The sequence below is a fragment of the Diospyros lotus genome, chromosome 9 (assembly GCF_014633365.1).
Source record: "Diospyros lotus cultivar Yz01 chromosome 9, ASM1463336v1, whole genome shotgun sequence".
Lineage (NCBI taxonomy): Eukaryota > Viridiplantae > Streptophyta > Magnoliopsida > Ericales > Ebenaceae > Diospyros > Diospyros lotus.
In genome coordinates this window covers 24,293,054-24,306,832 of record NC_068346.1, presented here as the reverse complement: position 1 = coordinate 24,306,832, position 13,779 = coordinate 24,293,054, and the positions used below count along the sequence as shown (strand labels likewise).

General features: G+C 40.2%; 1 long non-coding RNA gene across 2 annotated transcripts; it reads right to left on the bottom strand.

Annotated features, from left to right (window-relative positions):
• Window positions 1–6,297: 6,297 nt before the first annotated feature.
• Window positions 6,298–13,519, bottom strand: LOC127809624 (uncharacterized). 2 transcript variants are annotated; one of them, XR_008025160.1, is made up of 3 exons: window positions 13,406–13,519; window positions 6,787–6,847; window positions 6,298–6,515 (listed from the first exon to the last, which is right to left on the bottom strand). It is a non-coding gene; the product is annotated as an uncharacterized LOC127809624 (long non-coding RNA). The 2 variants fall into 2 exon arrangements; XR_008025159.1 differs by lacking the exon at window positions 13,406–13,519 and adding an exon at window positions 7,139–7,261.
• Window positions 13,520–13,779: the final 260 nt, after the last annotated feature.

The window sequence follows — 13,779 nt, the reverse complement described above, 5'->3', positions numbered from 1 at the left end:
CAGGTCCCACGAACATTATGTTTGGGAGGTTAGTCACCTTTTGCTCACTAGAGATGGCGAACAAGAAAGACCATCCAAGAAAGCCAGAATGGCCTCAGACGATATTGCTTTCACCAAGGAAGATTCTAGAGACGTGCACTGGCCACATAATGATGCCCTTGTGGTTCGAGCTCAAATTGGCAACGTGGAGGTACAAAGGATTATGGTAGACACAGGCAGTTCAGTAAACGTTATGTACAAGGGATGTTTTGACCAGATGGGACTAGGGTCAGATCAGTTGATAGCATCCCCAGAGCCTCTCTATGGTTTCACTAGTGACGCAGTAATTCCAACAGGACATATAAACTCCCCCTCACGGTTGGGGATTCGGATCTTCAGGCCATAGCAATGGCAAACTTCCTTGTCATCGATAGCCCATTCGCATACAATGTCGTCATGGGGAGGCCTGCCATGAAAAACTTGAATCTGGTTGTCTCAACCTAAGCCCTGGAAATCAAGTTCCCAACTCCAAATAGGACCAGATGCGTAAGGGGCGAATAGTATTCTACAAGATGCTGTTATGAGAAGGCATTGAAAATAGGGCTCAAAGAAAAGAAGATTAATATAGTCTCTGGAGGGGAGGTGCGAGTCATCAGTGGCAAAGGGGTTAGTCATGACCTGGATCCATGCGAGGTGGACTGCAACTGAACTGCCAGCCCGGCATATGAAGATATGGTAGGAATAAACTCAAACGTGATACCACATTGACTCAATATCAACCCCAACTATAAGCCAATTTTCCAGAAGAGGAGAACCATGACGGCTGAGCGTTACACGGCCTTGAAAGAAGAGGTAGACAAACTCTTAGCCAACAAGTTTATCAGGGAGGCTTCTTATCCATTTTGAGTGGCAAACCCAGTCCTGGTGAAGAAGAAAAATAGAAAGTGGAGGACCTACATTAACTTCACAGACTTGAATAAGGCCTACCCAAAAGATAGTTTTCCTCTCCCCAGAATCGACTAGCTTGTGGATGTGATGGCTGGTCACCAGCTTCTCAGCTTCATGGATGCTTACTCGGGGTATAACTAGATTCCTATGAACCCCGAAGAAGAGGAACATACATCATTTGTCATAGATCGGGGGTTATACTGTTACAAGGTAATGCCCTTTGGACTAAAGAATGCAGGAGCAACCTACCAGTGGCTGGTTAATATGATACCCGGGGACCTGATTGGAAAAACCATGGAGGTATACATAGATGATATGCTGGTAAAGTCTAAGTAGGTCACCGACCATGTCCGTAAACTGGAGGAGGCATTCCAGGTGCTGAGGAAATATCAAATGAAACTGAATCCGCTCAAGTGCTCATTCGGTGTATCTTTTGGGAAATTCTTGGGCTTCATGGTGAATGAAAGGGGGATTGAGGCCAACCTTGAGAAGATCCAAGCTTTGCTTTACATGCGATCGCCTACCAAGAAAAAGGAAGTACGAAGCCTTAACGGTCAGATCGCTACCCTCAGCAGGTTTGTCTCAAAAGCCTCCGATAAATCATTCCATTCTTTAATATCCTAAAGCAGGCATAGAATTTTCGATGGACAGAGGAATGTGAAATCGCCTTCCAGCAACTGAAGGAATATATGGGACGGGCTCCCCTCATGTCAAAGCCAAAGGAGAAAGAAGAGCTGATATTCTACTTGGGGGTATCTTAGTATGCTATTAGTGCGGCGCTAGTGCGAGAAGAAGACTAGGTGCAATACCTTGTGTATTATGTGAGCCACAGACTACTAGATGCTAAAATAAGGTACACCCCCATGGAAAAGCTCACCTACAGCTTAGTAGTTGCTTCGAGGAAGCTACGCCCCTATTTCCAAGCCCATCAGATTGGTGTATTAACTAAGTACCCACTGAAGTAGATCTTGCAGAAGCCTGACTCATCCAGCCATTTACTCAAGTGGGCCATTGAGCTCACTCAGTTTGACATAGAGTACAAGCCAAGGTTGGCCATCAAAGGGCAGGTGCTGGCAGATTTTTTCGTGGAATTCACAGGCCCCGCTGAGGAGAAGCCCGACTCTTCAGTAATTCCAATCTGGGAGTTATTTGTGGTTGGGTCTTCCAGCAAGCATGGATCTGGAGCTGATGTACTCCTGATAAGCCCGAAGGGACACAAGATCCCCTATGCATTAAGATCTGGGTTCAAGGCAACCAACAATGAGGTTGAGTACGAGGCACTATTGGCAAGTCTACGCCTGGTAAGAGAAGTGAAGGCAGAACGGTTTGCAGTTTTCAATGACTCCTAACTCACAGTGTTTCAAATATGAGGGAAATATCAAGAAAAGGGCCTAAAGATGGTAACCCACCTCTAGAGAGTTCAAGATCTAATTCACCTCTTCGAGAAATGCAAGTTAAATCAAGTACCAAGGAGCCAGAACTCTCACACCAATGCCCTCGCTCTCTTGGCATCAGTCGGAGATGCAGACTCCTTGAGAGCCATTCCCATAAAGTTCCTAGCATTAGGGGTGTTCAAAAAAATCGGTAGACTGCAGAAACCGCCCACACCAAACCAAACTGCACCAAACCGCGTGGTTTTTTAAGGACGCGGTCTGGTGCGGTTTGAAAAATACCCAAACCGCGATTTATGCGGTTTGGGGTGCTGGCGGTTCGGTTCCAAACCGAACCGCCCGACTATATTAATAATTAAAATAAATAAAAAATAAAAAATGAAATATATAAAATAATTAGATTATTTTTTGTAGTAGACTAGCAGTCCCATTTTAAATCATTTTTTGTTATCATTTTGGAACCAAAAATCGCACCAAACCGCACCTAAATTACACAAAACACCAAGTTTCAGCAAACCGCGGAAACCGCACCGAACCGCACCGCATTATGCGGTGCGGTTTGGTGTGGTTTGTCCGCACCAAATCAGACCGCCGGTCTGATTATAGGTGCAAACCGTATATGCGGTTTGGCGCATTTTTTTGGCCAAAAACCGCCCAAACCGCACCATGTACACCCCTACCTAGCATCACCAAGCACGAAACAACAAAGTAAGATTTTGGCGATCGAGTTGAGACAGGACTCATGGATGAGGTCTATCGCTGACTATCTACAAGAAGGAAAATTGCCAAATGACAAATTAAAGGCACGACGTACACGAGCTCAGGCGATCAGCTACTGCATTTACAAAGATATGCTTCACAAAAAGGGTTTCTTAGCCTCGTTATTAAGACGTATCGATGAGCCTGATTGCCATGCAGTTCTCATTGAAATTCATGTAGGTCACTGGGGCAATCATGCTGGGGGGTATCTCTGGCTCAAAAAGCACTTCGCCAAGGGTTTTACTGGCCGACCATGAAGCAGGACACTATGGATCTTGTAAAAAGGTGTGATGCATGCCAAAGATTTGGAAAGATACCACGAGCTCCACCCACCTATCTGCAGCAGATGAGCAGTCAATGGCCTTTCACTATGTGGGGTATTGACTTGATCGAGCCACTTCCTACAACTCGTGGAGGATGCAAGCATGCTATAGTGGTTATTAATTACTTTACCAAGTGGGCCGAAGCAAAGGAGCTCGCACAGATATCCACAACAAAGGTAGAAAAATTTGTGTGGAGCAATATCATTTGCAGATTTGGAGTCCCTCAACAGATAGTCACGGATAATGGTATCCAATTTACTAGCGAGTAGTTCATTGAATTCTGCGAATAGCTGAGAATCCAGAAGAGTTTCACAGCCATGGACCACCCGTAAGCCAACGGACAAGTCAAGGCTGTCAACAAAATAATAAACCAGATATTGAAGACAGTTGGAGGCCAGAAAGGGAGCCTAGGTGGACAAGCTACAAACTGTGCTCTAGGCCTATCAGACCACAACTCATACCACCACAGGAGAAACTCTTTTCTCTATGGTGTATGGGTCTGAGGCAATGATCCCAGTAGAGAGTGAAGTAATTAGTCAGCCTAGAGCCACATTCGACCCAAAGAACAACGACCAGCTGTTGGCCACATACCTTGATTTGCTTGAGGAGGCAAAGGAGCTAGCTTGCATAAGAGTGGCGACCTATCAACAGCGGGTGGTGATATATTATAACCAGAGGGTCCGAGTTTGGTGCTACAATGTCGGCGACCTTATGTTGCGCTTTGTTCTCCCTAGAGCTCGTAAGGCAAGCGACGGGGTATTAGGCCCAAACTGGGAAGGCCCCTATACTATAAAAGAAAGCCTTGGGAATGGAGAGTATTAGTTAGCCGACATGAATGGAGCCATTCTCCCATAAGCTTGGAACGCGGAGCACCTCAGGCCATATTTTCGATAAGCAAACATTTCTCTTTCATATGATATTAGCTATTAATTGACTTCTCATTTTTACTAACATTACTTTGTTGATGAGTTAAACATACGATTTGTGTGATGTTAATATGTCTTGTTTACTGCCGAATCCTATTGCATTCACATTTTGTCTACCAAAAATAAGAGGCGAGAAAATTCGGGGCATGAGGGCTATGGTTTGTGAGCTGAGAACCATTTATCTTGACTTAATGTCATGGTTTGGAACCTACTAAGCAACCATTTCCATAAAATTACTACGAGTCAGGATTCACTAGTTGGGGTCCTTTCATCTTGACTTAAGTCATGGTCTGCGACCCACCTAGGTGACCTTTCCTGGTTCATTTAAAACTTGTAAAAGCCATGGTACGTTAGCTGAGATCACAAGATGATCTACCTGGACGTATGCCTTGGCAAAGCCTTAAAAAGGATCCGGATATTATCCTATCAAAAGGTGTTACCTAAGGGTTGTCTTAATTCACCTAAAGTATGGAAGATCACGCCTCACTGGACACGCATTTATAGTTATTTTGTCTATTGTCAATGACCTATTTTAAACTTGTTAATCTGCGAATTCGGAATTCTTTGGATTTATCTGGAATTATCACTCTCAAGCCATATTCTTGAAGACTTCTTCTAAGTTATACCTTCAAGATTTTCCAGATAGACAGAAACATCCTAAAGCTTGTTCATTATTTTGTCAAGTCTTTGATGAAATGCAAGCTTGATTGGCTTAAGTTCGTGAATAAATTTAAAGCAAGAGGTATAAGTTCAGAAAATGCTTCATTCCATTGAATAAGTACTTGTATTACAAAACAAGTTGAAGGAAAAATAGAAAGGAAGCCTAGCTAGGAGGAACGACAGCGTCATCGGGTTGGACCTCGGCAGGCTGGATCTAATCGGCTTCAGCAGGCTGCCCCTCTGCAGCTTCGACCTGTTGGACTTCGGCGAGAGCAACTGGTGAGGAGACCTCAGATGAATCTAATGGGGTGGCAGCGTCAGCATCCTTAGCAGCTTCCGTCGCGTATCGTTTCACCTCCTCGACGACCAGTCCCCCAAAGAAGGAGAAATCCATCTCGGGAGGGTTCAGCCAAAGGGTGTAAAGGAACATCGAGCAAGTGTTAGACTTGGTTTCCTTGCATGATAGATCTATCCGAGCTTCCAGACGTGCTTTGATATCATCAATGGTCTTATTCGCGATCTGCTCTCACCAGTCAGCCTGATCGTCAGCTTGCTTCCGCTCGTCTTTGGCTTTCTACAGCTCTGCCTCAGTCGATTTCACCCTATTCTGGGCCCTCTACAACTCCTCCTTAGACTTATTTAGCTCATTAGTGAACTTGGAGTTAGCGGACTCCCATGTCTCCTTCAACCGACGAAGCTCCTTGCCAAGGTCTTTATTTTTCTAACATGCCTCCTCAATCTCCTTTTGGGCAACAAGGAGCTCGGCACGTCCGGTCTCCTTCCCCCCCTCTGCCTTCTTTATTTTAGCTTAGAGAGATGTGTTTACCGCATCGAGCTGCACCTCAAAGTCCTAGTGTTTTCCTCTGAGCTTCATGGCAGCAAGGGAAAGCTATAAAATAGAAAGAATTAGCTCGAGAAAAGGGATAAAAAAAAAGGAATACAAACAAAACTTACCACGCAGCTATGACGGGTGATGAAGCTGTAAAGGGCCATCCCTTTCATCCCCGCGTCATCCAGGGGCTTGACACCCACGCCCAAAAGTATGGGCAGGTTGTGACACCCGTAATCTTAAGATCATGATTAACAATAATAATATCCATATGAAATTCAAAGTTTAGCGCAGACGAAAACTTGAGAAACAAAACTTTAATAAACTTAAGTAAAGTTTCGAACATAATAAGATTCAGAGTATTTTTCGTGTAAATATAAAGTTTGATACTGAAAACATGGCTTCAATAGAAGAGAGAATGACTTAGCAAATATCATAGCATCCATACCGAGAAAACCGGACTTAAAATGAGACTTGGCTCTGTTCATAAACTTATATAAGGTTTAAGAACATATGGTGTAGCAATAGTGTACATCTATCATAAGAGTGTAACATTGAAAATCTTTCTAATACAAGAAGAGAGAAACATCATTTTGACTATTAAAATTTATCTTCAAATAGCCACTAGATTTACATAAATCCTTTTTAAAGGAGCCACCGTGTTCCACGTCCTTTCTCCAGTCTCCTCATTCATAATCACCTAGGGGGGAAAATATGGGATGAGATTCTTGCGAGTCTCAGTAAGTACAAGAGAACTATCATATGTATTTAAACAAGTCATGACATAACATAACATAACATATCATATGGAGACACGAGAGGTTCCACCAACTACGGGGGCGCGAACCCTCGTGCGTAGCGCTACCAAGCTCTGGTCCCGAAACTTGCGTGAACATAACATATCATGAGGGACCACATAACATAATTCATGGGCATGCTTAAACATCATAAATAGTTCATAATGTACTTACCTCAACTTGGTTGGACAAGATTTGAATGTTTAAGGCTTCACACCTTACTGGGTTTGTATTTCTGTAGACAAAATGCGTATTTTCTTGAACTAAAACTCATTTAATATTATATTTGATTGTAGGTAATCAAATAATGGGTTCATATGTGAAATTTAATGGGAAAAGAGGGTTCCACGCGCCCTCACGCGCCCCAAGAAGAGGTGGCGCCTATTTTCACGTCTTGGGGGCAGATTTGACACCCTTTAGTATTTTTGCCATATCTTTCTCATTTTAACTCCGAATCGACTTTCGTTTGAACCTAAGGACTCCTATTTAAGTCCTATACATGATTATAGAAATAAATCATACTTACCTCTCCGATTGGAAGACTGTTATGGCAGATCTTCGCGGCTGTCCACTTTCCAATCAAGTCTCTTTTTCCTTTCTTCTTTGCTTTTTCTTTGTTCTTTCCTTGCACTTGCTTTCTTTCCTCTTTTCTTAGCTTCTCGTGGACTTAATTCCTTCCCTTTAAATAGCCTTTAAATGCCCAAATCCTCAAGATTTTACTTGGCCTCCAAGTTGCTCATTTTCCATCCTAGTAATTATTACAACTTTGAATTTTTTTCAATCTTCCAATGCAAGCTTCTTCTTCTTCCAATCCTAGGTCACCAAATACACCTTCAAGATAAGCCTTATCATCTTCTTCCCTTGCAAGCTAAATCATAGCCAATCCTAACCTTCTAACTTTAGACTTTTAGGATAAAGACTAATTATTACAAACTTTGAATATTTCTTTCTTTGATTTTAGCTTCCCATACAAGCTTCTATTCTCTTCCAATCCAAACTCTCACGTGGCCTCCAAGATGAGTCTCTACTTCTTTTGTAAGCCAATAAAATTCTTACAATTTAAGTCTTCCAAGTCAAGTCTTCCAAGTTAAGCCATTCCAAGACTTTTTGTGTAAAATTCATCATTACAAAGACTTTTAGGGTAAAGTTCATCATTACAACTTCCAAGCTAAGTCATTCTAAGGCTTCTAATGTAAGCCAATCTCTTTCTTCCAAGGTAAGCCATTCTAATACTTTTGGGGCAAAGTTAATTATTACAACTTCCAAGATAAGCCACCTTAAGACTTTAATTGAAATCCGGCCAATAGATTTGTGCCACGTCATCGTTGATCTTATCCTTAAACACCCAATAGGATGCTTCCACCTCACAAGGACACTTGGAGAGTGTTCATTGGCTAATCCTTGATATTTTTGGTTGATATTTTGGCTAGTTTACCAACATTACACTTGTGCCCGAGTTTTTCCAAGAATTTCGCTTTTACCCGGACTTAGTATTTACAGTTTTGCCACTACTTTGAAAACTATGTTTTTGTCTAAGGATTTTCGTAACCACTTGAAAGTGTCTTATTTCATCATATATCTGAACTTAAATATCCTTGGTATATATCACAATTGAAAGTTCTTTGGATATTACATATTTGAACCGAGAAAGGAAATAAACAAAATCTCGGGTGTTACATTCTCCCCCTCTTAAGATAAATTTCATCCTCGAAATTACCTTCAGTTGAGGTCATCAAACAGTTGGGGGTATTTGGATCGCATCTCATCTTTGCGCTCCCAAGTTGTTTCTTCGACTGAAAGTTGTTGCCTTGATACTTTGACCAATGGTATTTCTTTATTGCAAAGCTTCCGTACTTCTTAACCTAGGGTCCCTATCGGATGCAATGGAAATTGGAACACCGTGCAATCTTACTATCTCCTTGACATATAGTCGTACAAACCTTGTAACTTTTGATTTAACAATCTTCCAAATTGTAAAATAATTAATCAACCAGATAATCCCGAAATGTTCATAACCAATTGATAACCAAAGCACCTTAATCATAAATTTCCCAACTTTTGATTATCAATCTACCAAATATCTACACATCTATTTAATGCCCATATGTACACCAAATGCCTATTTTCCTTAGATACATATGAGAAATTGTGATGCCAACACTCCAACTCAAATAATTTCTTGAATCCCAAAATTTCCTATAGGCAATGTCTTTCTAAGATCTTATTATGCTCTTATGATCCTCAAATTGACATAGGGTCCTCATGACCTTGGTTGCATACATTCCTTGAACTCCAAAATTCTCATAAAATAATTTGACTTACAGAATAATCTCCTGAAATCCTTGAGACCTAGATCCATCAAGTTTTTTGTAAAATATCTGTTAATAAAGATTCCATATTTCCCAAAAATTCTTTGTAAAGAAAGTTGATAATTAGATAATCTCCTTAGCACCCAATAACTTTAAATAAAACATTTGTACAAAAGGGTTCTAACTTCCTCCAACAATTCAACTAGTTTCCCCAAAATTTATCAAATAACCACATACTTACTTGCATATTTACAAATGACGTCTTTTCCTTCAAGATCCCTAAAACACTCCTCAAATGATTTCATACTCATCCTTTTTTTTTTTTCTTTTCTAGGACAACACTCAACCAGATTGTGCATCCTTGCCCTAACTATTCATAAGACTTTAGATTTCTTTACAGGAATCCAATCTTATTCAATTTCTAAACTTACCATACATACGATGGAACCTCATGCTCTTATTGCCATCCTTACAAGTTCTATGATCTGTTAACCAAATATTTCATAATTTTCAATATCAACTAGAATTCATCTAGGGTTATTAGCAGTCCATCTAGTTTCATTCACATTCTGGATTTACACTAGATCGTGTACCCTTCTTCTCTTATAGTCTTATGTCATAGCCATATGCCCAGTCCATCACGACTAGTTAGAGGTTCCTCAATCCTTACATGTCTCTAGCATCTCGTTTCATAATTATCTTTCAACTTAACACTTACTTTATGGGCCATTCCTCCAGTAAATCCTATTTCAACTTTAACATACTCAAAATATTGATCTCCCTTCTAGTGGCTCTTAATCCAACCACGAAGGGTCGGATGGACGGACAAAGCTGCCATTCTCACATTAGAACTAGACAATGTAGCAACTATCTCGAGGCTTAACTACTTAAATTCTTTCCACAAAGGTTTTTGTGTTGTCAAGGCTGCTCATTGGCCTATTTTCTTTCCACCCAAAAGCTTGAGCTGCCACATTTACCTTACCTAGGTGGTAATGAATTTCGCAGTTATAATTCTTTACCAATTCCATTGAAACACAATCCTCTATGAATGTATAAGCATGGGAAACACTACGCCATCCATTCAGAGTGTACACCAGATCATTCCCTGTGATGGCTAATACCTGAGAACTCATGAGGTATACACCAGATCATTCCCTGTGATGGCTAATACCTGAGAACTCACGAGGTATACACCAGATCATTCCCTGGAGTCTCAAAGAACACTCGTGGAGTATACACCAGATCATTCCCCATCGAGCCTGAACAATTGTTAATACCTGAGAACTCATGAGGTATACACCAGATCATTCCCCATCGAGCCTGAACAATCGTTAATACTTGAGAACACACGAGGTATACACCAGATCATTCCCCGGAGTCTCAAGATATCTTTTACAAGCTTAACATGTTAGCAAATCCTTCCTCATTGTTTGGTGCCTTAGAATGCGAGCCTAGGCCTTTATGATCATCCCATGGTCCAAGACAATCACCGGGCTCATTTATTTCCATTACGTGGTTTATAAAAGACTCTCCACCCATACATGCCTTTGTGTGCATAACTTTGACCTGGCTGTAACACACCTTGTCAACTTTTCCTCTTATAAGTTCAAGCATTCCTTTTCTGTTATGTTCCAATGTCCTATCCTTTTTATTGGGTATTAACCCCTATTTGATTCTTTTGCCTACCTAAGTCGTCTCATTATTTCTCAATTCAAAATCTCTAAGTTAGTTGACTGAGATGTCAAGTAGCTAGCTTGGATCATTATCCTTAGTTGGGCAACTCTTAGTCTTTCGATCTTCTTAACCTTTATGCTAAGTCTACTTGCATCTTTCCTTTGTGGTCCTCAACCATCATCGTTGTGGGTGCCTTGTGTTCCTGTTATTGCCACCTCTAATACTTTGACCGAATTCCTTATATCCACCAAATTTATTCTTAGACACCAAATGTCTTATCATTTTGTTACTAGGGTGACCATCATATCACCTTACACCTTTGGTCTCCTCATTATGTGACATCATTATCCAACAAAAATCTTGCGACCTTAGTCGTCCTGCTCAACCTTAAGTATCAGGATAAGGGTATTGATTTATCCATTACTCCATGAACGGTGGCTTAGCTAATAGTCCTTTTACTTATATCCTTAACCCATTCATTCGAAATTCGGGCTCTTCTGGATTCCAACTCAACCGGCTAGGGATTTTTCCATTTCATACTCATGCCTGTGCTCTGGACCTTGTTCTTAAACCAACTAGTGTCACTTCAGGCCTTAGATATAATCATTTCCTCAAGTTACAAGCTAGTTCCTACCTTTAGCTCTCTATCTCACTTCTTAGGTTAGTCGAGTCTTTATTTTGCTCATCTTGAATGCTCAAGCCTTATCTCATTACTTCAACTTGAGGGGTAATTTTATATTTCCAACCATACTTGGCTAATCTCCTGTCATAGGGATGTTCCACTAATCCCTTCTTAGCTATGTCTTAGGCTCATCACGGCTTATGTTATAGCTCAGTTTCACGCCCTTAAGTCTTAAGGAATCCTTGACTTTGAAACACTTATTATCCTTAATTCCACAATCAGATGCCCATACTTGATTCCCTAGTTCTTCTTAGCCTCCATCCACATCCTCATAATTACTTCCAAATTGCCTCCATTTGAGTTTGTCTCTAAACAAAATCTGTTTTCTTGAGATCAGGTTTCAAACCTTCAAGAAATCCTCTGACTAGGGAGGTTTTTTTCATGAATTACTATGATTCGTTAGTCCATCGTTTCATCTACCAATATGTATAACACGCAACTATAGAGCTTCTAGGTAAGGAGGGGGGTCACGTGGACCACTTAAGTCCCAAGCTCGCCTCAGACAGTTTAGGTCTTTTTGACAAAGCCCTTAGTGCGGTCACACATATCAATAAACTCAACAATAGATTCATGTTTAATTAGGATACATTATGCAAGCTCTTCTTGATGGACTTGATTCCTAATTGCTTTCATTCTAATAAGCCATTCCTAAACAAGTATTTTCACTATAATCATGAACTCTTGAGTTTGGGGCAATATCATTAGTGAAAAACGAATACTAAGAATCATATCTCTCACAAACTTATTTCAACATGAGCTTCATACGTGTGCATATATAACATCATATGCTCATAAATATAGTTTGAGAGAATAACTGCATAATCATAAGGAACAATGCTCTCATGAGAATAATCTATGAGGTATAAACATGGTATTCGTAAGCGTAGCAATTCTTATAACATACCTGGAGACTGGAAGCTTGGACGGGTCGTGGTGGTTTTCATGAAAAGAATTTTCTTACAAATCCTTCCAAAACTAAAAATTTTCCTTTGAAATAATTTGAGTCTATAGGAAAGTAGACCTGCTCTGATACCACTATGTGACACCCGTAATCTTAAGAGCATGATTAACAATAATAATATCCATATGAAATTCAAAGTTTAGCGCAGACGAAAACTTGAGAAACAAAACTTTAATAAACTTAAGTAAAGTTTGGAACATAATAAGATTCAGAGTATTTTTCGTGTAAATATAAAGTTTGATACTGAAAACATGGCTTCAATAGAAGAGAGAAGGACTTAGCAAATATCATAGCATCCATACCGAGAAAACCGGACTTAAAACGAGACTTGGCTCTGTTCATAAACTTATATAAGTTTTAAGAACATATGGTGTAGCAATAGTGTACATCTATCATAAGAGTGTAATATTGAAAATCTTTCTAATACAAGAACAGAGAAACATCAGTTTGACTATTAAAATTTATCTTCAAATAGCCACTAGATTTACATAAATCCTTTTTAAAGGAGCCACCGTGTTCCACGTCTTTTCTCTAGTCTCCTCATTCATAATCACCTGGGGGGGAAAATATGGGATGAGATTCTTGCGAGTCTCAGTAAGTACAAGAGAACTATCATATATATTTAAACAATTCATGACATAACATAACATAACATATCATATGGAGACACGAGAGGTTCCACCAACTACGGGGGCACAAACCCTCGTGCGTAGCGCTACCAAGCTCCGGTCCTGAAACTTGCGTGAACATAACATATCATGAGGGACCACATAACAAAACTCATGGGCATGCTTAAATATCATAAATAGTTCATAATGTACTTACCTCAACTTGGTTGGACAAGATTTAAATGTTTAAGGCTTCACACCTTACTGGGTTTGTATTTCTGTAGACAAAATGCGTATTTTCGTGAACTAAAACTCATGTAATCTTATATTGTATTGTAGGTAATCAAATAATGGGTTCATATGTGAAATTTAATGGGAAAATAGGATTCCACGCGCCCCAAGAAGAGGTGGCGCCTATTTTCACGTCTTGGGGGCAGATTTGACACCGTTTAGTATTTTTGCCATATCTTTCTCATTTTAACTCCGAATCGACTTCCGTTTGAACCTACGGACTCCTATTTCAGTCCTATACATAGTTATATAAAGAAATCATACTTACCTCTCCGATTGGAAGACTGTTATGGCAGATCTTCGCGGCTGTCCACTTTCCAATCAAGTCTCTTTTTCCTTTCTTCTTTGCTTTTTCTTTGTTCTTTCCTTGCACTTGCTTTCTTTCCTATTTTCTTAGCTTCTCATGGCCTTAATTACTTCCCTTTAAATAGCCTTTAAATGCCCAAATCCTCAATATTTTACTTGGCCTCCAAGTTGCTCATTTTCCATCCTAGTAATTATTACAACTTTGAATTTTCTTCAATCTTCCAATGCAAGCTTCTTCTTCTTCCAATCCTAGGTCACCAAATACACCTTCAAGATAAGCCTTATCATCTTCTTCCCTTTCAAGCTAAATCATAGCCAATCCTAACCTTCCAACTT